Source organism: Hylobates moloch, unplaced genomic scaffold (genome assembly GCF_009828535.3).
Source record: "Hylobates moloch isolate HMO894 unplaced genomic scaffold, HMol_V3 SCAFFOLD_1, whole genome shotgun sequence".
Lineage (NCBI taxonomy): Eukaryota > Metazoa > Chordata > Mammalia > Primates > Hylobatidae > Hylobates > Hylobates moloch.
Genome location: NW_026652276.1, coordinates 76,471,038 through 76,498,448, shown reverse-complemented (window position 1 = coordinate 76,498,448; position 27,411 = coordinate 76,471,038). Strand labels below are relative to the sequence as shown.

At 38.2% G+C, this 27,411-nt stretch overlaps 1 protein-coding gene and 1 long non-coding RNA gene across 2 annotated transcripts in view; one reads left to right on the top strand and one right to left on the bottom strand.

Annotated features, from left to right (window-relative positions):
* Positions 1-2,324, bottom strand: part of SCN1A (sodium voltage-gated channel alpha subunit 1) — a 138,576-nt gene extending 136,252 nt beyond the window's left edge. Inside the window, exon 1 of the mRNA XM_058441497.1 lies at positions 2,095-2,324. The gene's annotated coding sequence lies outside the window, so the exon portion shown is untranslated. The remainder of the gene's footprint in view (positions 1-2,094) is intronic.
* LOC116810717 (uncharacterized) overlaps positions 1-27,411 on the top strand; it is a 241,829-nt gene that overhangs the window by 42,225 nt on the left and 172,193 nt on the right. The gene's annotated exons all lie outside the window — the stretch shown is intronic.

Below are 27,411 nucleotides of genomic sequence, written 5' to 3'. Positions count from 1 at the left end.
CTGGTATCTCTGGTTGGTACAGCAGAATCCTGACTGAGCTCCTCAGCGCCTTCTTGAATACTGTATAATTAACTAGGCCTCCAATTGTGCCCCTCCCCCCTTGCCCCAACCCATAGATGGACAATCCCTCCTGCCATGTCTTAAAGAGAAATTACCATAATAAATGAGTCTCCAGACAGCACATTTCCCAGCAAGAGGGGGCATGTAAACCAAGCCTGTCAGTATTGGCAGCAAAATCCAATGTGTTATTTTTACCAGTATGAGCGCTCTGGGTATCCTGGCCTCCTATATAGATATTTGAAACAAAACATACAAACAATGTGAAGGGAGGAGGAAAAACAGCCACACAAATGAGTTACAGTGAGTTTAATGAAAACTAATTCCATTGCTGGGTCCATGTGATATAACCAGCCACTTGTGCTCTGTTCTAGTGGTTTATAATGTTACCTCACCCTCTCCAAGAAATTGGTTTCCCGTAAATCTCTGTGGCCATTCATTCCTGTCTACACATTATGTTCCTAAAATAGACACCAGCTAAAAATCTCTTCCAGGAGCTTTGTGAAGGAAGGCCTAAATTGCAAAACTCCTCCTAGAAGAGAGATGTGATTTTGTAATTGCTTCACAGCAATTACAAAAGCAACAATCATAAAAGAGAGTTTTAAAGGAGTTTTTCACCACAGTTATTCTCCTGAAATGCACAGCTGAGGGAAAGAAGAGTGTCAGACGCCCCACGAACGTGCAGAAACTCCCAGTCGCATCACCCCGGTGTGCCAGGTATTGCAGCAAATAGGAAAGGTAAGCTACCCACTTCTCTGGGCAGGAGAAACTAAAGCAGGAATCACCAACCTCAGTATGGAATTTTCCTATTTCTGTCTGGCAACATCCTCTTGGGATGATTTAAAGTGCTTTTTGGAGAAATATGTTCTGTTACTATACTAGCGCATCAGAAATACCACGTGAATCTGCATAGGTTCCATAGAAGAAGAATCCATAGAAGAAGAAGCCACATTTTATAGGTGTGATAGCAACAGCACTTGGCAATTTGCAAGTTTGCTACTGCACTCAGAAATATTTAGTCACATGCACATATTGACAGTAATATACCCTGCCTTGACTTAATTGTTGCATTGGACAGGTGAAAAGCACCTACCCACCAATCCAGACCAATTTGTTAAAAATCACCAGTGAGTAATCAAAGAGAACAAAAAGAAATGAGAAGTAAACGCAGCAAGTGGGTCGGGTCTTTAAACACATACCTAAAACAGGTAGGAGTCAGGAAATCCATGATAGCAAAGATGTTTGGACAAGCCTCACCTCCACCCAGAAATAATTCTTACACTGTTCTGAAAAGCAAGACGGTTCACACTAGGAACTGAGCAGTATCTGCAGTATCATTGCTGGTTGTGACCTCTGTCTAAGTAAAAGTAAGTCAATGTTTCCTATTTGGCATTGCATGGAAAAGGGGACTCTTTACCACTTCGCTCAAGCTCCTTTTTTAGTGTGGCTCAATAGGAGTTGGGGGGAAAAATCATTGCCCCTTCCTTGTTCAAGGCATGAGGCATTTCTTCTCAAAAGCCCAGCCTCAGCCTCAGGAAGCTGAATACCCCTGCAATGCTAGGCTCTGGCAGCAGCCTCGCTGCCTTCTTTCTTCCTGTGGAGTTAAAACTGAGATCTAATTTTTGCTCCGTCCTTAAGAACAATATGACCTCTATTCCCAGCCAGCTAGTCCACTTCCAAAGCATCAGTGAAGGAGGGGGCTTCAACAGGATCAAAAGGGACCTTGAATAGGATGAAGGCAAGCAAAGGCAAGAACTGGCCAGATGCCAAACTATTTCAGGCCAAAGAATCCTATCTTCTATCAAAATGCTGAACTGCAAAACAAACCTGATTTCAGTTCATGGAAGGTTGAGAGAGGAGGGGGGAGGGGAGAGGAGGAGAAGAGGAGGAGAGGGAGGAGGGGGACAGTTGGTCTGAATACATATACAAAAATGGACTTCCTGCTCTGCCCAAACTGAATTTCCATGGACTCTTTTTCCAAAGGAATAACTGGAATGAATAAACTTAAAATCAAGATGAACCAATTAGATGGCTTACCTGATTAAAAGGAAAATTATCCATCTGCAGTGAGGAACAGCATCACCCAAAGACGAGATGATAACAATGTGCCTTCAGTTGCAATTGTTCAGATTCCTTCTTGCAAAAGGTGACAAAGTATTTACAAAGGCTGCAGTCTCACTGGGGCAGAACACACAGACACACAAACACACACAAACGCACACATACACACATGCACCAGAGACCTCTGCAGTATCCTCTCGGCTTCATCCTCGCCTCACTCTATGGTACCTAATACAAATCAGCAAATAGCTTGTTTCAAAAAAAAAAAAAAAAAAGTCCAGACAGCACCTTACATTACATCGCCATCTAGTGGCTAAATATTAAACACTTTCTCACAATCCAGATTTATGATTTCTTCCTCAACCTCTTTTCTCTCAGCCTTTTTTCCTTTCTTCTCTGTAATCTCCCAGTATTGCTTCTCCTTGCTTTTCTTTCATTCCCTATTGCTATATAATATCATGAAACTAATGACTCAAAGAGGAAAAAGTTTGAAAGTAAACATAGCTATTTTCAAGTAGTATGAGAAAAACTTTAGCATTATTTTAGTTTGAAACTGTTACTTTATTCCTAATATGAATCATTGTTATCTATAAAAATTATATATCTTATAAATAAAACTTTGTCTTTTTATTCCACCAGGAGACAATCAGGTGGCCCTTTATTACAGATCTATGGCTTCAAATTATTATTTTAATATTGTGCTTTAGGAATAGGTTTCATATTATAGTGAATAGCTCAGAGTCACAAAATGTGAGTTTTACTTCAAGTTCAACACTGATGAACACATGCCTTTAAGAAAGCCACTAAAGTCTTCTATGGACATTTACATTCTTACTATCTTCATCTGTAATTAGAGATTAAACAAGACTTTCAACCCACTCTAAATTTCTATGGTTTTACTATATTTTACTCCAGTGTTTTCCCATCTTGTGGACACAACCTAAAGCTTAATTATAATAACCCATTTTAATAAGCAAATATGTATAGAAAGAGAGTCCAATTGCCTATTATCCAAAGATAGAATTATAAAAACCATGAATACCAGTTTTTTCTAAGACAATGAAAATCCATGCTAAACTAATTATAACTCTCAGAACTGAGAGTAGAGCTTTTTATGTTATATATTGTATTCTAAAATGGAATCAGCCTTAAACATTCAGTCATACATAAAATCACGATTATGTGTAGATTAGTCATTGGAAGTAAATATTTCATCCTCATTATTTTTCTTTTGCCACCTAACACACTTCTTATTACAATCTTTGCATGTGTTTTATCATTTATCAATATAACCTCAATATTTATTCCTTCTCTTCCTTATTACAGGATGGTGAGATAAATACTATTGATGTTATTATATTATAGTTATTCCTATTTATACTTGAGAACACTGAAGCTTTCTGAGCCTTATTGAGGTTTATTCAAGGCCACATAGCTTGCAAAGCAATAAAACTAAGGCTGTTGGTCCCAAGAGCCCAAAGAATAATCCATTGTTCTTTGCAACATACCTAAAAGTTCACCATTTTTTTCCTGTTCTAGAATCACAGAAAAGTAATTTTGATATCTATGTTTACAAAACATTTACTAGCCCTGAATTATGGACCGATGGGTCCATCTTGTGGATCCCTCTTTTTATGTATAAAAGAAAGAAATTAAGTAAGATAATTTCCTGCTCCAGCTCAAAAACTCTATCCAGTGCTTTCCCAAAAGCCAGTTGGAGTAGCATGAACACATTCATTTGAAGTTACTCAGTGTCTGGGAAATGATGTTGCCCAGTATCTGGTAGAGTCAGGGCAAAGTTGAAAGAAGCTGAGGAGACAGGTGATCAACTGGTAAACGATTACCAAGATGTTAGAGATGAAAAGAGAGTGGGAACTGCATGAACTAACAGGCAATTTTTTTAGAATAATATATTCCATATGAATAGTACTTAGAGTTTAGATATGTAGAAATACAAAATAAGAACATCTCTGGCCACATGTTTTAATGAATTCTAATTGCATATTATAGGTGCCAATTTTTCTGAGTGTCTGCTCTTACCAATTCCCCCAACAGTCCTTCTCCCCTGATCCTTAGTGGTAAACCTACCCTCTTGCTACAGAGAACTGGAGCAAGAGAGGGTATCTACGCAGCTGACCTGGTCAAAGAGAGCCACTACATGTGATTCTGGCAGCTGTGGAGTCAGCCTTCCCTCACCTTGGGGACTCAGGACCAGGTGGACCAGGATACTGAGACAGCAGCCAGCCACACAGATGTGGAGGAAGAAGTGACAAAAGACAGAGCCAGAAAACTCCCTGGGTTCCCAATGGTGTTCCTGTTTCCACCTCCAGTCTACTCAAGATCCAAACACTTTCTTGATGTTGAGTTCCATGATAAACTCAAACTCCATTTTTGCTTAAGTGAACTTGGTTTCCGTTGAACTATGGAGTCCTAACCACTTCATTAGCTTCAAGGAAGCTGCCAGTACTGCATCTGTCAAGTATTATTCATATTCTGGGCATCTGACACTTCATTTATTCACTTCTTCATGCACCTGATATATGCCAGGCACTTTTCCAGGTACTTAAGTAACATCAGCAAACAAACCAGATCAAAACCCTCCCTTTGTGGAGTTTACATTGACATGTCAGTCATATGGAAAGGCACAATGCATTCAGTGTGCACGCTACCCTTCTTCCGCCTCCATGTCTTTCTTCACAACCTTCACTTCTCTTGGCAGACCTTTCATCCATCTACACGTAGCAAATTCGACCGATATTTTAAATGTCTGGGTCAAATATTCTCTCTTCTCCAATGTCTTTTCTATTTTCTCAGCAGATAGAATTCTTTTTTCTTTTGTTAATTATGGAACAAAACAATTTTATGTTTTATCTTATGAAACATGGTCATTTGACAAGTTGAAAGTATTGAGCATAAGGAGATAAATGGCTATTCTTATACAGACTCCTAGAAAAGGCCAATATCCCAAGCATGGCCCAAAGAGTACTATTAACTAACAACTCATCATTCTGTACACAGACATTTCATTCATCAGAGCTGAAGCAGTTTTACAGTATTAGTAACTTTAAATATTCCATGTTTAAGACTGAGCATAAAGGCAAAATATGAGGTTTTTATTAAATTAGTGTAATATGCACTTAAAATCACATATTTATTTTTTAAAGTTAGCAAAAGATATTAAAACAAAACTCTGTGCTACCCTATGTCGCTACTACACTTGTCTCATTTGACCTTGTGCTAAGAGTTTAATATATGTATCTTATTTGGCTCCCAGAATGTAAACTCCCTGTGGAACCAGCTTTGCATTTTATTTATTTTTTTGTAGATTAATTTATTGAGAGATAATTTTGTCTCTTTCTCACTGTTACGTTTCCAACTTCAAAAAACGAAAAAGTAATCTTCCTCTGCCTCCATTGGTAAAGTTAGCCATTCCAGGAAACCCTTTGTAAACTTGTTTCAGAAGTTGGAAAAAATTAGCTGCCCACTTCCTAGGTGACAATACTTCAATCTGTGAATGCATGGACTTGCTAAACAGGCTGAGGGGGCGTGGCTGTGGCTTTTTTATGAGAGTTCCTAACAAGGGAAAGAGAATGAAAGCGTAAGATGTCATTTAGTCTTTGTAAGACTCTGTCTCTGTCCTGAGAATGTTGTTGTAACTTTGTTATAGCTCTGTCAGTTGCACTGCTCAGTGCCAAAACATATAAGGGAATATTATAATGGAATATCATCTCTGTCAATAGATTTTGGGTATTAAAGAGAGAGTGAGGTCATCACTCAGGTGGAAAAAGCTGGGCCAGGTAATTTTGTCTGTTAGTTTTATGACATAAAGGAGAGTCTCTTGATGCCATTAGATCTTGAAAGAGTTCAAAGAGAGAACTACCTCATTATCAGAAGGCTGAGGAATTAGTGTAATTAGTATCTGAATATTCTTTAATATTTTCTTGCATAGAAAATAAAGGTAATTTGTTATCAAAAACATTCTTTCAAATGTCTATCTCCTGGAGTTGTGGAGTTCTGAAACTTCAACCAGCTGCCTTATAAAGAGAATTTATTAATTAACTTTATGCCTGCCAAGGAGAAGGAAGCCATTCTTAATTTTTAGCCAAAAATTTCCCAAAGTAATGGCCAAATCATTATGTTTTGAGTTCTGGATTCCCTTGTTTAGAGTTATAAATGACATTTGAGTTTTAAGGCAGAAATATTTCTAAATTCCCCTGTCATTTGTTTGGGAATCTATAGTCACTGAGCAACATGAAGCTGGGTCTCCCCTCTCTTCCCACCACAGGAAAGGAATTGGAGGCTGGAGGCGAACCTGAGTACCTTGAGGTGGTATCCCAAAGGAGACGGTGGTGACAACAGACAAGTCTAGATGTTAGCAGGTCTTCTGATGAAGTCAAGGAGTGATCCCAACACAGATAGCGAATGCTAGAGTTTGGATTTAAACTCAGACCTTAAGATTTTAAATCTACAGGACCACTGTATCACTACATATCCTGACTTTGCCCCCTTTTAATTGGAATAATCCGATAACGCACACTACTGATGTGATCCTTGGTAAATGTAATTTACTCCTTAAGTACTTTGCTTTTGTAGATGTCAATTTCCTAGTGTTTGTTTTTTTTCTTTTGGTAAATGCAGCATTCTGCAAAAATCTACTACCAATTCCTTGCTCTCACAAAGCATTTACCAACACTGTGCCACTATTTTAGAAATAGAAACCATATCCTAGCAGAAAATGATAAACTCATATATTTCCTTTTGAGATTAACCTGCCCTTTTGAAAGGGAGTCAGAAATGAATGTGAAATTTATTTGCTATTAGACAAATAAATGCAGAAACTGCAATTAAGAACTCTCTTTTAGGACTGGAGCCAACTAGTTTTTCTGCAAGTTTTTAAGTTACAATTTTTTGATGGCAAAAATTGGCCAACTGATTTCAAAATATCTTATAGGTACTAAAGTGGACTTTTGAAACTGTGGTAAAGTCCATACATTCCATAAATTAAAAAAATAATAATCAGCCATTTTTTTCAAATATGATATAAAAATATCTGAGGGCTCCTCCCCTCCCTGCAACTGGAATTCACTGAATCAAAACTGCTATAGGCTTCCATTTTTTGATGCACAGATAACCACTTTTTAAATCACTTGTAATATAATGAGCATAAATAATTGAATTTTTTTTCTTACGCATTTGATTCTGAAGTATCTTTGAAGTATCTTTAGAACCAATGTGTTTGTGGGCACACATTAAACTATTTAAAATTGTATTAAAAGTTTTAAAAAAATCCTTAAAAGAGAGAGAGAATGCCAGTTCTCTCTCTCTCTCTTTCTGGTAGTGGAGAAGAAAAAATAGTATAGGCTTTTCTTAACTCACCACAATGCAGTAATTAAAAGTGAGAGAGAAAGGAGGGAAGTTGTGGGATTATGATGGAGATAAGCAGATTCCCCAGTTGCCCTCTGCCTTCCCTGCTATCGAGACAAGGCACAGAAGCCAGAATTACGTCTGCAGGTGATTATTTCAAGGAAGCAGTTACTCCTTGTTAGAAGATTCACTGCAATTTTCTTTCAATTACATAGGCAGCCATTGGTGTTGGAGAAGGAAGTAACAATATTCCTAAACCAAATAAGTAGGTTTTATGAACAAGACAGAATAATACATGAACCTGATTTCTCAAAGGGAAATTAAGTATGTGAATGTCAATCATCTGATGAGATTAGCATTACAATATAGGTTCAGAATGAGTATTAAATCACAAAATTACTTTTTATCACTTTATATAATAGTATTATTCCTCTAATTAGATCACCAACCGAGTAGCACTTCAAAAATTACTATAGTGCTCTGTATATATCTTTAATTTTAAATCCTTTATTATTAGGGGGCATGGTTTATTTTTGATCTTTTCTTCTTCAGCTAACGTGTAAGAAGACATTATTAATACTTAGTGAAGATGACACTAAAATGTCGTTTTTCAAAACAAACTCTTCGCCTTTTCCTAAACAAGCAGGGAGCCGTTAGGCCTTCACTGTTCCACTTCCTTTGTTTCCTCTGTTTTCAGGACCTTCTCTTCTTTGGCCACATCTTCCTCCACCCTCTATCTGTGCACCTCTGCATGGTCTGACCCCACTCAATAATCTCTTTGAAAGTAAGAACTATGACTTATTTATTTTTTGTCATTGTTCCCCAAACATATCCCAAGTCTGTGGTAGAATTAAGGTAGTTTCTGGAGAGAACCTGATAACATCTACTGAGTATTGATGAATAAAAATTCCATAATAGAATTCCAACAAAACCCTGGAGTAGAATAAAATAACTTTGTAAACCTCATAAAAAAGAATGTCAGTTTACATAAATCATTACCATTGCTTTATGGACAGGGTATTGCTAATCATTGAGAAATTGTGGAGCTGGAAAGGTCTCAGCGATAAACCAGGCAAGGGTTCTTATTTTGGATATGAGGAAACTGATGCCAAGAGAGGTGCAGTGACTTGTCCAAGGTCACATAGATAGTTTTATACCACAAAGGTCCATTCAAGTTTTCCCACAGTTTAACTCTAAAGGAAATTAATATTGAGTAAGGTACATCAGCATATAAGAAGCAAAATGGAAGTGAGTGAAGTATTTCTAGATATGCCACAATTGATTTTCACTCATGTTTTGACAGGGAGATGGATGTGATGAAGGGTATGAATGCAGTTACTGTTTAAGAAGGTGATGGACTAACCAACATTGGTTTTAGCAAAGAACAAAGAAAGTGACTGTCCTTCAATCTAGCTCCACATGCTGTTCTTAAATATTAACCACAAAGTACTCAAGCCCAAGGGCACGAGCTCTGGGTACGCAGAGTGTAGCATTGACAGCTTTCAGGAATGCAGGCCCGAAGACAGCCCCAGAAAATATCCAGGAAGCAAACTATCTTGAAGTTCTATACTTTCTTTTGAAACGCCAAGATGTAATCTAAAAATATGTATTCTGCTTTTTTAGTCTAATAAACCACATTTATATGATGGTTATCTGTCATATGGGGAGACAAAATTCAACATTTCACATGCCTGAGCTTTATACCCCTCCTTTAAATGTATCAAGATTTCATAAAGCTTTGGTTCTTCAGAAAAGATCAAGGTACATCACAATATTTAAAGCATTATCTCCGTATCTATTGCCACAGGAGGATAAAGAGAAAATAAACACAAATATAAATAATGAAAATGCCTGAGCAATCATAAAGAATGAAGTTACTGTGTGGATTCTATTCTGTGTTTATGTGTTCTTTCCTTTGCTCTTAAGTCAGTTAAACATAATGCTTGGGTTCTTTCCTGATTTATTTCATTCAGCAATCCCCCCTACCCCCAGACATCCCTTACAAAGATGAATCAACAAAAGCTATTACCAAGAACAATATAATTGATTACTTATTGGAACTCGAATACCAATTTTCCATTTAAGTATATCTTTATATCAATCACCTCACTTGCCTACCTATTGAAGAGTTTCAATTAGATTTTTTCTATAAAGAGGACTTTCTTTACTCTAAAGGATATAGCTGCTATTTATGAAGACAACGCTTTATTTACAGAATAAAACTGAACTTTGCCATAACTTAGCATAAGCAAATATGTAGTTCCTGTTTCCCTAAAGAATTCCTGTCAACATCTTTTTCCTTTCATGTTCAAAGGCAGAAAGTCATTGACTTTACCAGGAGCACAGCAAAGCCATCCATAAAGTATACAAATGTCACTAGAATTAGGTGCTACCATATTTCTTGGGGAAATTAATATTTTTGACACATCTGTATGCAGTTCCAATCTTCGGATATCAATTTACAAACTCACATGAATTACATTTGGTTACATGTTTTCTTTTTGTTTCTTTCATTGAGAAAACAAGAATTCTACTCTAGGCCAAATAATGGACAGAGATCATTAGGGTCCACTCCAGGGACTGAGGCCCATTAGAAGAGATTGGCAAGTGACTAGGGAAAAGGTACATCGAGGGTCAGAAAATAATGACATTTAGCCTAGTTCTCCTGGTGATTCCTTGGAAATTTGGGGGCCCATGAGCTCAGTTGCTGCTTCTGGGATTGCCCCTATTCATATCAAATAGCAGAGAACTGAGATGTCTTACCCACACCTGAGAAGATTCGGATGCCAACATGGGATAGAGGTGCTAGGCAGCTGCACTTTCATGCCTAAGTGCAGTCTCTCATACCTGTTCATCTACAGTGGCATGAAAGGCAAACAGATTCCTCTGCTCGTTATGGGTTGTTGAAATGACAGAACCACTTTGTCTCAACATTTTCTATGACACTTGATACATAAGGAAGCTCAGAGACTAAAGTCCTTGTTTCCATGTTCCACTAGGTCTTTTTGAAAGTCTCTTTAACATTCTGGTTGCTTTCATGACATCAAAGTTACCTGTATTCCTCATCTTTGTGGGGAAGAGCAGGCTAAATAAAGTAGGTAAGGACACCTTCTGAGTCTGCACCCCTTTAATTGACACATAGGGGATGTGACCCTTGATGTTTCTGCTTCCCTTATTCTTTCTGCAACTAAGCAAATATAGAATGTGGATTTCCCCATGCTCTTAGCAAGGATGAAACTCAGCGATCATTTGCTCTACTTCACATGGTAGTTGTTTCTAAGATTACATATCATGCATATGCGTATATATATATATATATATATATATATATGTTATGTTATGCTACACACACACACAACTTCTAATGAGTGTTCTACCTCCCCTTTTCTTGTCCCTCTGCTCTCTAGGACAGCAGTGGCTTTATATGTATCTCCATCTGCCCTAAGTCTCCTCTCTTGGGCATCACAAACAGAGTTACCCTTCCATGAGCCATCTGTTGCTTTAAAATTATAGCTCAGATGCAGTCATGTTCCTAGCAGAAAGTAGATGGTACATTCAAAATGGTTAAAATAAAAATAATTATGGAGAAACTATTGACCAAGTGGGTTAAGATGGTTGATGAGTGCCCAGGAACTAGCAATAGAGAGATCCAATGCCATTCCAGGCAAGAGTGAAAGAGTGGCACCAGATTCCAATGAGAGCTAGAGCTTTAGAAGACCCAACCAAGAGGTTTAACTAAAGAGGAATGCATCTGCTTTTTTAAGCTAGGAAGTGAGGTGTGGTGGGGGAGACTCTCAAATTTTCTGCTAATGCCTGTCTTGGGCTGCATTCAAAGCCAATGGATAAAGGCCCCCAAGTTACTCAATCCCTGGAAAGTGGACTTGAAAGTCTTTCCCTCTACTTGTCCATTATTCCACTTCTAACCTACATTTTAATACTCCCAACACTCTCTTCCCTGGTCTGCATTCCTTGGAGTCCAGTGCTCCTGCTAGTAGCCTTTCTTCCAGGGCTCCAGCATTTGTTGGGCTCTGGGAATGTTTTTTCCAGGTTAGCAGATGTGAAGGGCTGGTGGGAACTGGGGAAAATAACGATGTGTCTCATCTTATCTCTAAAAACATCTCTTTTTCTTTATTTAAAAAGCAAAACACATGTGTTTAAAATATTTTACAGAGATGAACAAAAATCTTTATGCTAAAAGATCCTATTTAATACCCTAACCCTTAATACAGTGCCTAGTATATGGTAGTGTATGATATGGTTTGGCTGTGTCTCCACTCAAATCTCATCTTGAATTGTAACTCCCACAATTCCCATATGTCGTAGAAGGAACCTGGTGGGAGGTAATTGAATCATGGTGGTGGGTCTTTCCTGTGTTGTTCTCATGATAATGAATAAGTCTCACAAGATATGATGGCTTTAAAAATGGGATTTTGCTGACACAGCTCTCTTTTTGCCTGCTGCCATCCACGTGAGCTGTGACTTGTTCGTCATTGCCTTCTGCCATGATTGTGAGGCCTCCCCAGCCATTTGGAACTATAAGTTCAATAAACCTCTTTCTTTTGTAAATTGTCACGTCTTGGGTCTGTCATTATCAGCAGCTTGAAAATTGACTACTCAGTAAATTGGTACTGGGAGTGGGGCACTGCTAAAAAGATTCCCAAAAATGTGGAAGCCACTTTGAACTGGGTAACAGGCAGAGGTTGGAACAGTTTGCAGGGCTTAGAAGAAGATAGGAAAATGTGGGAAAGTTTGGAACACCCTAGAGACTTGTTGAATGGCTTTGACCAAAATGCTGATAATGATATGGACAATGAAATCCAGGCTGAGGTGGTCTCAGATGGAGATGAATAACTCGTTGGGAACTGGAGCAAAGGTGACTCTTGTTATATTTTAGCAAAAAGACTGGCAGCATTTTGTCCCTGCCCTAGACATTTGTGGAACTTTGAACTTGAAAGAGATGATTTAGGGTATCTGGTGGAAGAAATTTCTAAGCAGCAAAGTATTCAAGGGGTGACTTGGGTACTATTAAAGGCATTCAATTTTAAAAGGGAAACAGAGCATAAAAGTTTGGAAAATTTGCAGCCTGACAATGCAATAGAAAAGAAAAATCCCATTTTCTGAGGAGAAATTCAAGCTAGCTGCAGAAATTTGCCTAAGTAATGAGGATCTGCATGTTAATCCCCAAGACAATGAGGAAAATGTCTCCAGGGCATTCAGAGGCCTTCATTGCAGCTCCTCCCATCACAAGCCTGGAGGCCTAGGATGAAAATGTGGTTTCATGGGCCAGGCCCAGGGTTCCCATGCTGTGTGCAGCCTAGGGACTTTGTGCCTTATGCCTCAGCCACTCCAGCTGTGGATGAAAGGGGCCAACATAGAGCTTGGGTCATGGCTTCAGAGGGTGCAAGCCTCAAGCCTTAGCAGCTTCCATGTGGTGTTGAGCCGGCAAGTGCACAGAAGTCAAAAATTGGGGTTTGAGAACCTCTGCCTAGATTTCAGAAGATGTATAGAAATGCCTGGATGCCCAGGCAAAAGTTTGCTGCAGGGGTGGGGCCCTCATGGAGAACCTCTGCTAGGGCAGTATGGAAGGGAAATGTGGGGTCAGAGCCCCCACACAGATTCCCTACTAGTGTACCACTTGGTGGAGCTGTGAGAAGGGGGCCACCATCCTCCAGACTCCAGAATGGTAGATCCACTGACAGCTTGCACTGTGTTCCTGGAAGAGCCATACTCAATGCCAGCCTGTGAAAGCAGCCAGGAGGGAGTCTGTACCCTGCAAAGCAACAGGTGTGGAGCTTCCCAAGACCATGGGAACGCACCTCTTGCATCAAGGTGACCTGGATGTGAGACATGGAGTCAAAGATCATTTTGGAGCTTAAAGATTTGACTGCCCTGCTGGATTTCAGACTTGCACAGGGCCTGTAGCTCCTCTGTTTTGGCCAATTTCTCCCATTTTGAATGGCTGTATTTGCCCAATGCCTGTACTCCCATTGTATCTAGGAAGTAACTAACTTGCTATTGATTTTATAGCCTCATAGGCAGAAGGGGCTTGCCTTGAGACTTTGGACTGTGGACTTTTCAGTCAATGCTGAAATGAGTTAAGACTTTGGAGGACTGTTGGGAAGGCAAGATTGGTTTTGAAATGTGAGGACATGAGATTTGGGAGAGGCCAGGGGTGGAATGGTATGGTTTGGCTGTGTCTCCACTGAAATCTCATCTTGAATTGTAACTCCCACCATTCCCATGTGTCATGGGAGGAACCCAGTGGGAGGTAATTGAATCACGGGGGTGGGTTTTTCCTGTGCTGTTCTCATGATAGTGAATAAGTCTCACAAGATCTGATGGCTTTAAAAACAGGAGTTTGCCTGCAAAAACTCTTTTTGCCTGCTGCCATCCATGTGAGATGTGACTTGCTCCTCCTTGCCTCCAGCATGATTATGAGGCCTCCCCAGCCATGTGGAACTATGAGTCCAAGAAACTTGTTTTTCTTTTGTAAATTGCCCAGTGTATTAGTTCATTTTCATGCTGCTGATAAAGACATACCTGAGACTGGGTAATCATGGCAGAAGGTGAAAGGCACATCTTACATGGCAGCAGGCAAGAGAGAATGAGAGCCAAGTGAAAGGGGAAACCGCTTATAAAACCATCTCATGAGACTTATACACCACCACAAGAACAGTATGGGGAAAACCGCTCCCATGATTCAGTTATCTCTCACCAGGTCCCTCCCACAACACATGGGAATTATGGGAGCTACAATTCAAGATGAGATTTGAGTGGGGCACAGCCAAATCATAGCAGGTAGATACTCAGGAATAAATATATTGTCATTCAAGCAGTACTATTTTTAGATCAATTCTAAGAATAATTTTAGAAAAATAGTAATTGTTAATTTTATTGAGGACTTAATATATTTTGGGACCTTCAAACCTCACAACAGTCTCATAAAATAGTTACTATTACCGCGTTATCTTCATGAATTTACAAATGAGGCAACTGAGGCTCAGAGTAGTTGAGCATCTTGGCCAAGATCACACAGTAACGAGGTGACTAAGTGTGATTCTGAAACCAGCAGTGTATCTCCAAAGTACCTAATCTTACCATAAGGCCATACTAAAACTCTCCACAATATCACATTATTAAAATTATGGTGGAAAGTCTCTGCAATTCAAGTTCACGGGCAAACAAACAGAAGACAATAGTCTTTCTTTACTGGTCAGGATTACATCGCATTAAGCTCATATAAGGACATAAAGGGGGAAAGACATTTCTACATGTAGCTGACTCAAGATAGTTTTTAGGTGTATGATCAATCTATAGCCTGGATTCTTGTCAAACATGTCAGCGGGCAGCATGTGGCAGGGTGGGAGGGAGGCAAATGGAGATCTTCCTTCTTCCTTGTCTCAGATTCTCCAGTCTTCCATAGCAGTTGAAAGAATATAACTATGTTTGGAAGTACTCTCACCAAGTTAACAAATACACTAAACACATGAGTAGTGAGGGGAGAAGCATGCCTCAATCTGGCAAAGCTTCAGTCTCCAGAAGTCTAAATTTGTTAGACATGAAAAAGCTAACAAAGCAGAACTGCTGATCGCAAACACTTGACAGTAAGATTCCTTTGGTGGAAGCTTCATGTTGCAAACATCATATTTCATTAGGTGTTTTTTTCTCAGCTCATTTTCTAAAAACAAGTGCTTTTTGGCTCTGCTTGATGTTTGTGAAGACACGGACCACACAGAACCATGATACTTTCTGAATTTTAAAGCCTTGCTTCTCAAAGTGTGGCCACAGACTGGCAGCATCTCCACTTCTTGGGAGCTTGTTGAAAATGTGGACTCTTTGGCTCCACCCAGACCTTCTAAATAAGAATGTACATTTTAACAAGATTTCCCCAGGTGATTCTGTGCACACTGGTGTTTGAGAAGCCCTGACTGTCACATCTGGCCTCAGCTCTTAAAGCCTACTCACTTCCTTCTGCACCTTGAACATGTAAGTCAGCCATTCTGCCCTGCTAACCAGTCCCTGGGTGTTCCCATTCCCCTTTGCAGCCCTGCTTGTACATACTATTTAGATACACCAAGCAAACCCAATCTACTCTTCTAGGTCACATTTCTAATGTCAGTTGACTTGAGTGGCTCTTTAAGTAAAAATTAACTTTCCAGTTTCTCTTCCCTCAGGCCCAGTCTGCAGTGGCAATCGCTGTTAAATTTTTTTTGTTTTGAATCTGCTCTAAAATTCTTGTGTATATCCAAGCATCTGAAATATACATGTTTTACATTTTTCTTGTTTTTTTTTAGAAATAACATTGTACCAGACATTAGGCATGGTGTTTCACGCTTGTAATCCCAACAATTTGGGAGGCTGAGGTGGGAGGATTGCTTCGGGCCAGGAGTTCAAGACCAGCCTGGGCAACATACTGAGAATTTATCTCTACAAATATTTTTAAAAAAAGAAAGAAAAACATCACACAATATATATGGCTGTAAACCTAGTTTAAGTTACATAGTTTCTCTCTAATTAGTTCACTTATTATTGCTTAAAATATTTTGTTCTGTATATAGGTGGATACACCAAAGTTTAATCAGTTCTCAGATGATGAACACGTTATTTTCTTTCTTTCTTTTTTTTCTTTTTTTTTTCTATTTCAAACAATGCTGATGTATACGTTTCTTTACAATTGCATTTCCCACTTGTGCAAGTTTTCCTTTAAGATCTAGTCTCAGGAAATTGATCTGTCAGGTGGAAGGGTATGTGCCTTTTAACCCAGTAGATATCAATAGATTTCCCTCCAAAGGTGTGGCACCATTTTATATTCCATAACAGCATAAGGCACTTGTTTCCATCACCAGAAATTATCGAACTTTTTACTTTGTTGGCTGGGAGGTAGAATCTAGGCCATCTTAAACTTATCTAGGAATTTCTCTGAGGCATTTATGAGTAGACACACAAAGAGGGTGGAAGAGAAAGAGGAAGTGCATTCTAAGAAGAGGAGATATCGTGTAGGACACATGTAAAGTTGGGTCTGTGGAAGTGGCTAGAGTCTGGAGAGGTAGGCAGCCAGCCAGATCAGAAGGGCCTGGCACACCTGCTAAAGAGGGAAAACTGGAACCGCATTCCGGAGGAATCCATGAGAGTGTGGTGTTGAGAAGATAAAACCAAATAGTTTGCTTTTTATTTCCACAAGTTTGGAGGAGCCATCTATTTCTTGTCAGGGCATTGACTGATAATAGCTGTGTCTTTATAATTGGCTTATTTTCTCCTAAAACTCAATTTAGACAAAGTAAGTGTGGGTGTGGGAGAGTTGGCTAATTGTTAGGAAGCAACATTTGGTTAATCTGGAGGCCAAACCCAAAACTTTTTTATTTTTATATTCTTGGTTGTGCTTACTAATATAAAGTTAATTGTAATGCTTTTACTAGAAGCTGTACATTTGAAATCAAAACACTCTATCACTGCTACTTTCCCTTCTCCCAGTATGAGAAAACAATAATATTCTTTAGGAAATTTCATATGGAAGGTTGACACCTGTTGTACTTTCCTTACATCTCTGAATAAAATAATTCCAACAGAACATTGACAACTTTTAGAAATCCAATTTCACTATCTCACTTGCTGATATGGTTTGGCTGTGTCCCCACCCAAATCTCACCTTGAATTATAATAATCCCCATGTGTCAAGGGTGAGGCCAGGTGGAGATACTTGAATCATGGGGCAGTTTTCCCCATACTATACTAATGGTAGTGAATAAGTCTCACAAGATCTGTTGGTTTTATAAATGGGAGTTCTCCTGCACAAGCTCTCTTGCCTGCAGCCATGTAAGGCATGTCTTTGCTTTTCCTTTGCCTTCTGCCATGATTATGAGGCCTCCCCAGTCATGTGGAACTGTGAGTCCATTAAACCTCTTTCCTTTATAAATTACCCAATCTTGGGTATGTCTTTATTACCAGCATGAAAACAGACTAATATACTCGTTGAATATAAAACAGAAAGAAAAAGAGAATGCCACTTAATCAGAGAGCTATAATTTCATTTGAAACAAAACAAGAATGATTAATTTTTTCAGAACTCAGCATTTTTTTTTTGTTTTTGAGACGGAGTTTCGCTCTGTCGCCCAGGTTGGAGTGCAGTGGCGCCATCTCGGCTCACTGCAAGCTCCGCCTCCCGGGTTCACGCCATTCTCCTGCCTCAGCCTCCCAAGTGGCTGGGACTACAGGCACCTGTCACCACGCCCGGCTAATTTTTTGTATTTTTAATAGAGACGGGGTTTCACCGTGTTAGCCAGGATGGTGTTGATCTCCTGTCCTGGTGATCTGCCCGCCTCGGCCTCCCAAAGTGCTGGGGTTACAGGCGTAACCACTGCGCCCGGCTAGAACTCAGCATTTTTATCAAACAAATTCCAGATCCTGAGACATGTGTGACTAATGATGTATTTTGGGGTAAATGAGGAAAACAAAAATGTCGAGACCTTTAATTATCTTCAATAATCAATGCATCTGCAAAATGGCACTATTAAATCTAATCATCTTGGATTTGGTTGATATTTGGATGGACATATTGCCCAGCTAAACTCCTTTACACAGAATATTATAATTAGAAAAAAGTCTGAGGAATCATCTAATTCAGGCTCTCAGTTCACGAAGAATTTACCTTACTTTGGTAAAAATTTGTTTGGCTTTATATGGAGGTTTCTCAAAAAACTTTGAATAATTATTTTCTGAAATAATGTTCTAAATTGGAATAAAAGTTCATTCACGTTCATCCTGGGTATTCGCTTTAAGACTAAAGAGGGAAGTGACTTTGTGATCTAGGTTTATGACACTGTATTTTAAAGGAGGAATTTATATTTGATGTTGGGAACAAATTTTCAAGTTCAAAGTCTGAAAACATCTCTGTATCAAACCCAAAGAGATTTTCTCAAGTGAAATAAAGTGAAACAAAGAAAGTAGCATTAGCAGTTGTGAGTTGCAGAGAGTTCTTTTTAAAATTTGTTTTTTGGTTCTTCTAGGCCTCATTTGCAAGTTGCTACTTAATTAACTAGGGTGGATAATGTTAGGTAAAGTCCAAAATGTAAAAGAACTACGTAGCAATACCAGTATTTCAGTATTTCTTCAATAAAAGTTACTGACTCTGTATGTCAAGCACTAGAGGGTACCAGCGAAAAGAGATGGTCTGTTGCTATGTTCTGCATTTTTGTTGGTGAAAACAGAGAAGTTGTCTGGGTCATCAATATAGTACCTCTAGTAAAGCTCAAGTATAGGTAAATTTAATTCAATCTTGTGTTTGAATTATTCCCTCTTAAGAGGGAAATAATCCTATTCTCATGGAGTTTTTTGAGGGCACTAAGTGATAAAACACATGTGACTATAACTAGCATAATAAGTATAATAAATGATGTGTTAAAATCATTCTATAATACATATACAGGAAAATTAATTAAGCATATCATACGAATAAATGTATGATAAGTCAGGTAAAATGCATTAATCCTAGGAATAAAGCAAAGCACTGGTAATATCTCTGAAGGTCTTAGAGCAGGAAGACTCTTGAGATAGGTCTTTATAAAAAAATCACTTAGAAATTATACTTACCAATGTGTTGAAACTACATGTACTATTGAGTTTTGCTTTGTAGGATAGTGGAACGAGAAGTGAATTTGGCATTTGGAGACCTTGAGCCTTTATTTGCTTACTGTAGAATGACAGATATAATGGGACCTATCTTTTAGAGTGGCTATGAGTCTCAGAAAGGATCATGGTTTTTTTTTTTTGAGACAGAGTTTCACTTTGTCGCCCAGGCTGGAGTATAGTGGTGCGATCTCGCCTCACTGCAACCTCCGCCTCCCGGGTTCAAGCGATTCTCCTGCCTCTGCCTCCTGAGTAGCGCACCACCATGCCTAACTAATTTTTGTATTTTTTAGTAGAGACGGGGTTTCACCATGTTGGTCAGGCTGGTCTCAAACTCCTGATCTCATGATCCACCAGCCTCGGCCTCTCAAAGTGTTGGGATTACAGGCGTGATCCACTGTGCCCAGCCTAAGTAATTTTTTTTTTTTTTTTTCTGAGATGGAGTCTCCCTCTGTCATCCAGGCTGGAGTGCAGTGGTGCGATCTCGGCTCACTGCAAGCTCCGCCTCCCGTTTCACGCCATTCTCCTGCCTCCCAAGTAGCTGGGACCACAGGTGCCCGCCACCAGGCCTGGCTAATTTTTTTTGTATTTTTAGTAGAGATGGGATTTCACCGTGTTAGCCAGGATGGTCTCGATCTCCTGACCTCGTGATCTGCCCGCCTCGGCCTCCCAAAGTGCTGGGATTACAGGCGTGAGCCACCATGCCTGGCAGGGATCATGTTTTTAAAATTACTTGAAAATACAGATATAGTCATTCAAGTATGAGGTATTATTATTTTAACAGAAATATAGCTACCTATATCTTATATTAGGTTCCTTAATCCACATATATCTCAGAATAACACCTAATTTGAATTGTGAAATAGTATATTGAAAAGAATCTTTAACTGTTGGATAAAAATTGTGTGTGTGTGTGTGTAGGCATGCATGCATGTGTGTGAGGCTTGTCTACTTCTATCACACATATCAGGTCGAGAAAATGTCTAAACTAAATTGCCAAGTGGTTTAGGTAAAAATTCATGGGAAGGTATAATTTAAAATTCTGAGACTCTAGCTTGTAACATTTGTAATTTTAAGGCTAAAGAGATGAAAATGAACTTAAATTCAATATTCCTTCCAACAGCCTATGATTTTACAACTTTATGATTATACCATATGACCCCAACTGCCTTCTATGTATGGTGAATGGTTCTAAATTGAAGGCCCTTTATCTTCTAAACTCTTTGATGAGTTTGGGCATCTGTGTCTGGATATAAGAACTGTGGAGAGATAGACTACTTTCCATACTCAGAAGAGAAAAATTTGGAGTGTTCAGATCTCTCAGGGAGGGAATGAGGAGCAGAGATGGGATGGAGAAGGGAGAAAATGCAGGTAGAAGCCCAAACATCTTCAATAAAATTTATTAAATTGAAAAGGTGATTGGCATAGGTAAGTCTCTGTTAGAAACTAGTGACAGACAGACACTGGGTCACTTAACAGAGTGGTTAGGTGTAGTATACATGAATCCACGATGCCAGGACACAGAGGATGATGTAAGACTAAGTCCCTGATAAGTTGCAGGTTTTGGACTTCCACTGACTGTGGTATTGGTAGATACCTGAGCAAGATATCTACGAATAGATATCTACCAATAGATCGTCACCTAGATCTTCAAGGGGGCAAACAGATCCCACCTTATACCTGAGTTATATAAGTAAAACATATCTTCATTTGTTTATAAGTTTTAACCTACCTACTTCCAAAAGGATAAATGATATATTTGTTGTATTATTTATTATGATGGAACTTTTCATAGATGAGCTAATCTAGGTCAGTGGTTCTCAAATGAGGAGGAGGTCAGTTTTGCCTTTGGTAGACAGGTATCAATGTCTGGAAATATCTTTGATCATCACAACTGAGGGTTTCTATGGGCACTTTGTGGGTAGAGGCAAGAACCCTGCTCAAAATTCCACAATGTCCAGGACAGACCCCACAGTGAAGAATGTCTGATCCAAATGTCAATAGTATTGAGTTGAGAAACCTTGATGTAAGCCAACCTCTCATCTTAATAAATGAGAAGCTGAACATCAAAGAGTGTCAGTGATGTGTGACATATCACACAGTGAGCAAACAGATAAGTCCTCTAGTATTTTTCCCATTACACTATTTAACTTCTAAGAGCTAAAGTTCTAAAATGGAACTGTTGGAAAATAGACCTTCTTACGGACATATTTAGACTTAAGATATACTAAATAATTGCATAAATCTTTAAAACACAGTACTGCTTACAGTAGGATATCTAGGCAAAGATGAACATAGAAAATTTAATGACAATATATATTTAACTACATACAGTAAAAACCATTTTTATAATATTTAACCAAATTACTTCCCAGCACAGTGGTTCTCAGACTTCAGCATGCCTCATAATCACCTGGAGGAAAGGCTTACACAAACATAGATGTCCAGGACCCATCCCTAGAGCTTCTGACTCAGTAAGTCTGTCATGAGGCCTGAAAACCTGCATTCCTAGCAAGTTCCCAGGTAGTACCGATGTTGCTGGTTAGGAGACCCCACTTTGAAAACCACTGTCCTAGAATTTAGTAGGTACTTAGTAAATTTTGGCTTAATATTGTAAGTATTCAAACAATATAATCTCACCAAAAAATGTAATCTCACTTTAACATAGATTAATTAATAATGTTAATTCCCATTTAGAGGAATACAAAGATATACATGATAGGATCAAAACTAATTTAAACTCATTTAATTCAAATTCCCCATTTTAGAATGAAAAAATTAATATATTTTAAGCTTATTACAACAAAGAAGAATCCCTTTTAGCAATAGCCAATAGAAACAATATTAAATGCAAATCAATTTTAGACAATTTGAATACTGACATTGTTATCTGAAAGATATATAAACTCAAAGATTATAAGTCCAATTAAGTATGTATCCATCATTTTTAACTTATGAGGAATAGTCTAAATGCCAAACTGAGTAAAACCTGGTCTGATGGGGCTCTTATCTCAAGCTATGTCTAGGGAAAATGCCTATTGACATCAGTAATAGAAAATCAGGCCCTGAGGGACCATAATTGTCTCTTTATTGGGACAATTGGGAAACATGTACATGTTTAATCAACTAAATACAGCATACAATTGTAAGTGGTATATTTTCATCATAAATAATCAATGTGCTGCTGTTAATATGGTTAATAGAATGAAAAGTACCTTCAAGGAAATTTATTTTACTATCACTCATTTTCATTCCTTTAATTTAATTTTTAAAATGCAAGAAATTTTAGATAATTTAAAACTACCTGTTTACCTGGAAAGTATGTGCTAAGTAACCTGCCTAATGCCAGTCATCACTGAGAGACACCAAAACAAATGATTGATAGTTAACTTTCCATTTTGCTCTTTGAGATCATGTAGACAGTTTATGCAGACTTTACTTTCCTAACTCATGTCATCCTGTCCAAGGTACTGAACTTCGCTTGCCAAGGACACATAGGAAGATAAACCCTCTCAAATGTGCTACATTTGTCTTCAACTTTTTAAATATCCATCTATTTTTTAGATTAGATGCCATCTGTTGTATTATCGTATCTGGTTAAATCTTATTAAAATTCCTGGCCGATATATCACTCTGCTGCAGCAATCTTACCCTGCTACCTCTCTAGGCTTTTCTGCAGCATTCAGTAAAGAGCCTGCTATTTTAACTAATTGCTGAGGCAGGACACAGTGTGAGAGTCTAAAACAGAATCAGCGCTATATCGTTTCTATTTTTACCCATAGAGTGAACAACTGTTCATATCAAACCTGGAATCATCCCTTCAAGTCTCCTAAACACAGCACAGTTTGAGCCAATGCAGTTAATCCACCCTCCTTCAGTGCTAGTGTCGAATGGCGCTTTTGCTGCAGTATTCACCTTGGAACTAAGTAGGCAGGATTCATTATTTGTTGAAGTCCCCTAACTGCCAGTTTATTCTTATACGATCGCAAACAATCACAACAGAAGACAAATACAGGCATATATATAACTCACTTACAAGGGAAGCAAATTTGCAGCCAGAGACAAGGGCAACATAACAGCCAAGAACTGCAGTAAATCTCTTTGAGCTAATAGCCACCTCTAATAATGCTCTCCTACAACACCTCCAATCAAATAAATTGTATTCAGAGTTTAAATGTCAAATCAACTTTCATTCCTTGATGGCTACAGATGATGTCCGAAAAGCAAACTCGAATGTATGATTTATTTACTCCTGAAGTGTCTCAAAGCCAGGAGTACTGGAAGACTTACTATGCCTATTCAAGCATGCTGACAGAACTGTAATCTCAGTAATTTCTCCCTGCACCTCTCAGCATGACTGACAGGCATCTGCCAAGACTGTAGTACATAAACCGCTGAAACATGCAAAAATATTTACCCCCAAAAGATGTAGTAAAAGCTCAGCTTCCTCCAGCTTCCATAACCCCTGAAGTGTTAATCTGGAGGAACAGTTCCATGAGTTTCCACAGGCCAGCAGTGTGTCTCCTACACTTGACCTAGACAGACTTACATAACGAAGCACCAGTGCTGGGGAGCTCTCTGAATGTCATCACCAGCAAGAGCAAGAAGTATTGGCAGCAGCAGGCAGCCAGGCAGGCTGGGAGTTTGCATGGAAATCATGAAGTCTTTCTTGTCTTCCTCTTTTGAAATATTTTGGAAGGAGAGTTAAGAATAGCTCAGAAACTGGTCTCATTCTTTTTGTGGGAAGAATGACCAGAAGCATAAAAGCTAAGTCTTCCAGCAAATGCAAGACACCTCTTTCGGTGTTTGCAGTAAACCTAACAAGAATGAATTGCTATCAGTAAAGTCCTGTACCATGACACCTCAAAGGAAGGAAATGGTAAAGCAAAGTAATAACTCAAAGACTGTCACCGAGGGCTTTTGTCTACCTTTAACTCATTGTGGTGAGTAGAGGGAAATATGTGTATATGTAATAAGATAATTATTGGGGGTGTGAGTTGTTTTGCAGGATGATAACTAAAGGATTTGTAAAGAGTGTTTATGTTCCTTAAAGATCTTGTTTGTGAGCAAGGTAATAGGATATCAAATTCAGAATGTGATGGGTTAAACTGGTTGTGTTTAATGTATTTCAACTTCTGAAATTCTTACGCAACTAATAAGAAAGCAGATATCTGCCTATGGGGGATTGCAGATAAATGTCAGATGTATTAATTAATTACTTCTATTGTCTATACTGAAAAATAAGATCTTAATTTTAGCTTTCAGATTTTACATATAATCAATCTTCTTTTAGACTGTGAAAATAATTTCTTATAATAGAGCAAGAGGATTGCTGTGCTTTTGGGATAATCTGTGTTAGACTTACTCCTAGATATCTGGGGGATAATGTAAACAGCAAATTTAAAACAATGTACTCTCCATCTAATTTTCTTTCAATTATCCCAAATGTGTGCAATGCAAGTTATGCTTTTAAAAGCTAGAAATAATAAAACCAGTCTTCTATTCTGATTCTGAGTATGGTGATATGGTATTATTAATAAAAGATGATATTATATTGTTTAATTATATATAAAATTGTGGTTTGATATGAGTTGTTGGCTAATATGTATAATTCCTGAGGTAACAGAAATAGAGAAGGAACCACACATCATTTAAAAATAATCTTAATGTTCTGCTCTTAGCTGGGAAACCTATCTGCTACTGCATCACACTAAGTAGAGTGAGGAAATAAGAGAATTTAGATCTGTGAGGGAACACAGTGATCTAATTCCAACCCATTACTTAACTCATAAGGAAACTGAGGCAGAAAGAAGTTAGACGATATGCCTGACATAGAGGAAGAGGTGAGTGAAAAATGGTTTTCCTGACACTAACTTGTTATTTTGTCACCCATACTGCAATGAATAATTGTCTTTTGATACTGGAGTAAAGGCTTGATGTACAGTGATTTTTTTATATCATACAAATGACAGGAAAAAAAAGTGGAGTAGTACTAAATATCTGCTTTTAGCAGTAGTCTGATTTTAGAAAAACAAGTTCTGTACTGATTGGAATGAGAAACTTTCTTCAGTTATTTCTCACAACAGTAATGAACACATTGGTGCAACATTTAATTAAATATTCAATGATGAAATTGTGTTCTGAACATTAAGCTATGTACACCAATTTGTTGGCTCAGATCCTTTTATTTTATTGATGTTGATTATGGTGCTAGGCTTCTCTATCCCTTGGAGAGCTAATGTATGTGAAACAAACAACCCTCAGGAAGCAAATAACTGGAAAATAGAATGTTTTTAAAAAATATTCTGTCTTATTCTTTTCAAATAAACTAAGCCTTTTGTAATCAGGTGTGTGTTTTTCATTCTTGCATCCCTGCCCCTGGCACAGTGTTTTCTGGGCCTCCAATAAGTGTTTGCTAAATTAATCAATGGAGGGATGAAACATATTTATAATGTGTCCCTCCCTGTATGGGAAGTGCATAGAGTATGGCCTAGTAATTTGGAGGAGTCATTTTAAGAAGTGTATAAAAATGTTTTACTAATATATATCAGTTTAATAATTGCCAAAGTAAATGAATGCTTCTGAAATGCATGTTTGGAAATGGTTGAAAAATTTTTTTGGCACATTCTTCTAACTGGATCAACTTGGTATAGGTTTGGCTGCTTATAAGAGATAATCAAACATATACTAACTTAACCAAAATAGAAGTTTGTTTTTCTTAAGTGACATTAGTCTGAAGGTAGGACTTCACAGTCCTCAGAGGCCTAAGCTCATTTTTCTTCCTCTCAAACATCCTCAGCTTGTGACTTTCATCCTTCTATTGGTTGCCTCATGGTCTTGAGATACCTGCCTCACTTCCAGCATCCTAACTACATGCCAGGATGGATACGAAGACCAAAAGGCATAAGACATATGCCAGCTAAATCAGGTTTCTCCAAGAGCTTTCCCAAACCCCCTAGAGATTTTAAGTTACAGCCTATGGGTCACACCTGTGAAAAATGCCCGCTCCCTCCTGTGAGGGAATCTGGAATCACTGTGTTTTTAGCTGAGCCCATTGCCACCCCTAAATAAAGTTGGGGTTCTGTTTTTAAGACAAAGGATGTATTTCCCCCATATCCATTTTTCATTAACATATAGTTTTAGTTACTGGTAAAATCTTTAAAAATTCAGTGTGATTGGTTAGTCTAAGCTGATTTGTATTCCTAAGGAGCAAAAAGTCTCCTCATTTTACATCTGAGCTTTCTATGGAAAAAAATTATCCTACTTTTAGAATAGAATGTTACTTGGTAAACGGATGGGTTTATAACTATATTGTAGTCAGAAAGATGTGAAGAGAAAACTGTAAACAGACTTTTCATAATGAAAATAATCCCATGCCCTATTTCATCTCACATTCACCCTACGAAATAAGGTTGTCTGAAGTTTTTTTCTGAAAAGATTCTGACTGGAAGAATAGATAGGCACTGAATTAAAGCCCCAAACTTTGGAATCTCTTCAATTACTAAGCAAAATTTTATCTCACTAATTTAGAAAGGAGGCCTTTAATGAGGGTTTTGTTTTGTTTTGTTTTTGTTTTTTCCTTTCTGTTCCAATTGTTATCTTGCTGGAATCAGCTACACTGAATAGCATGTGGCTCCCCCTGGCTGGTCCATGGAAGGTATTTGTAAGTTCTCCTAATTCAGTCTCAACAATGCCTCTGTAGACCAGAACCTGTTCTTCACATTGGCACAAGAAATAATTCGAAATGTCCTAGAACGTGATAGTCCCTCTATCCAAAAACTTACTTTAGACCTGGAGAATGTTTATGGGCAGGCTGGAATAGCAGCTGTCTAATTTTAGAGGAACAAATGATGGTCTTCTTAGTGTCTATTAAACCCAGTTTTTCTATGGAAGATAGTTGACTTCTGAATCCAGATCGCCATCACCTTGGAATATCCTATTCAAAACCAATTGCATATTACATTAGGCTCTACTTCACTAGAAAGCTTCATAGAACGTAGTATTCATTTCACCCTCTTAAAGAAATAAATAGGGAAAATTCTTTGTCGAAAATCAGACTATATCCAGACTAACTGGAGACTGCAACATTAAAAAATACTTAGTAACTGGCAGGTATAGATTTTGTAAGTCACGAACTCAAGGCAGAACAAAGGATTAACTTTCATCATTTTCTTATAAATTAATTTGGTTTCTATTATTTTTTACCTAATTACAGAAAATCTTAATTATTTGTGAGCCCACTGAATGACATTCTGCTTTTTCAGTTATTTCATGCTGAATACACTAAAATGTGAGATTTTTATTTTT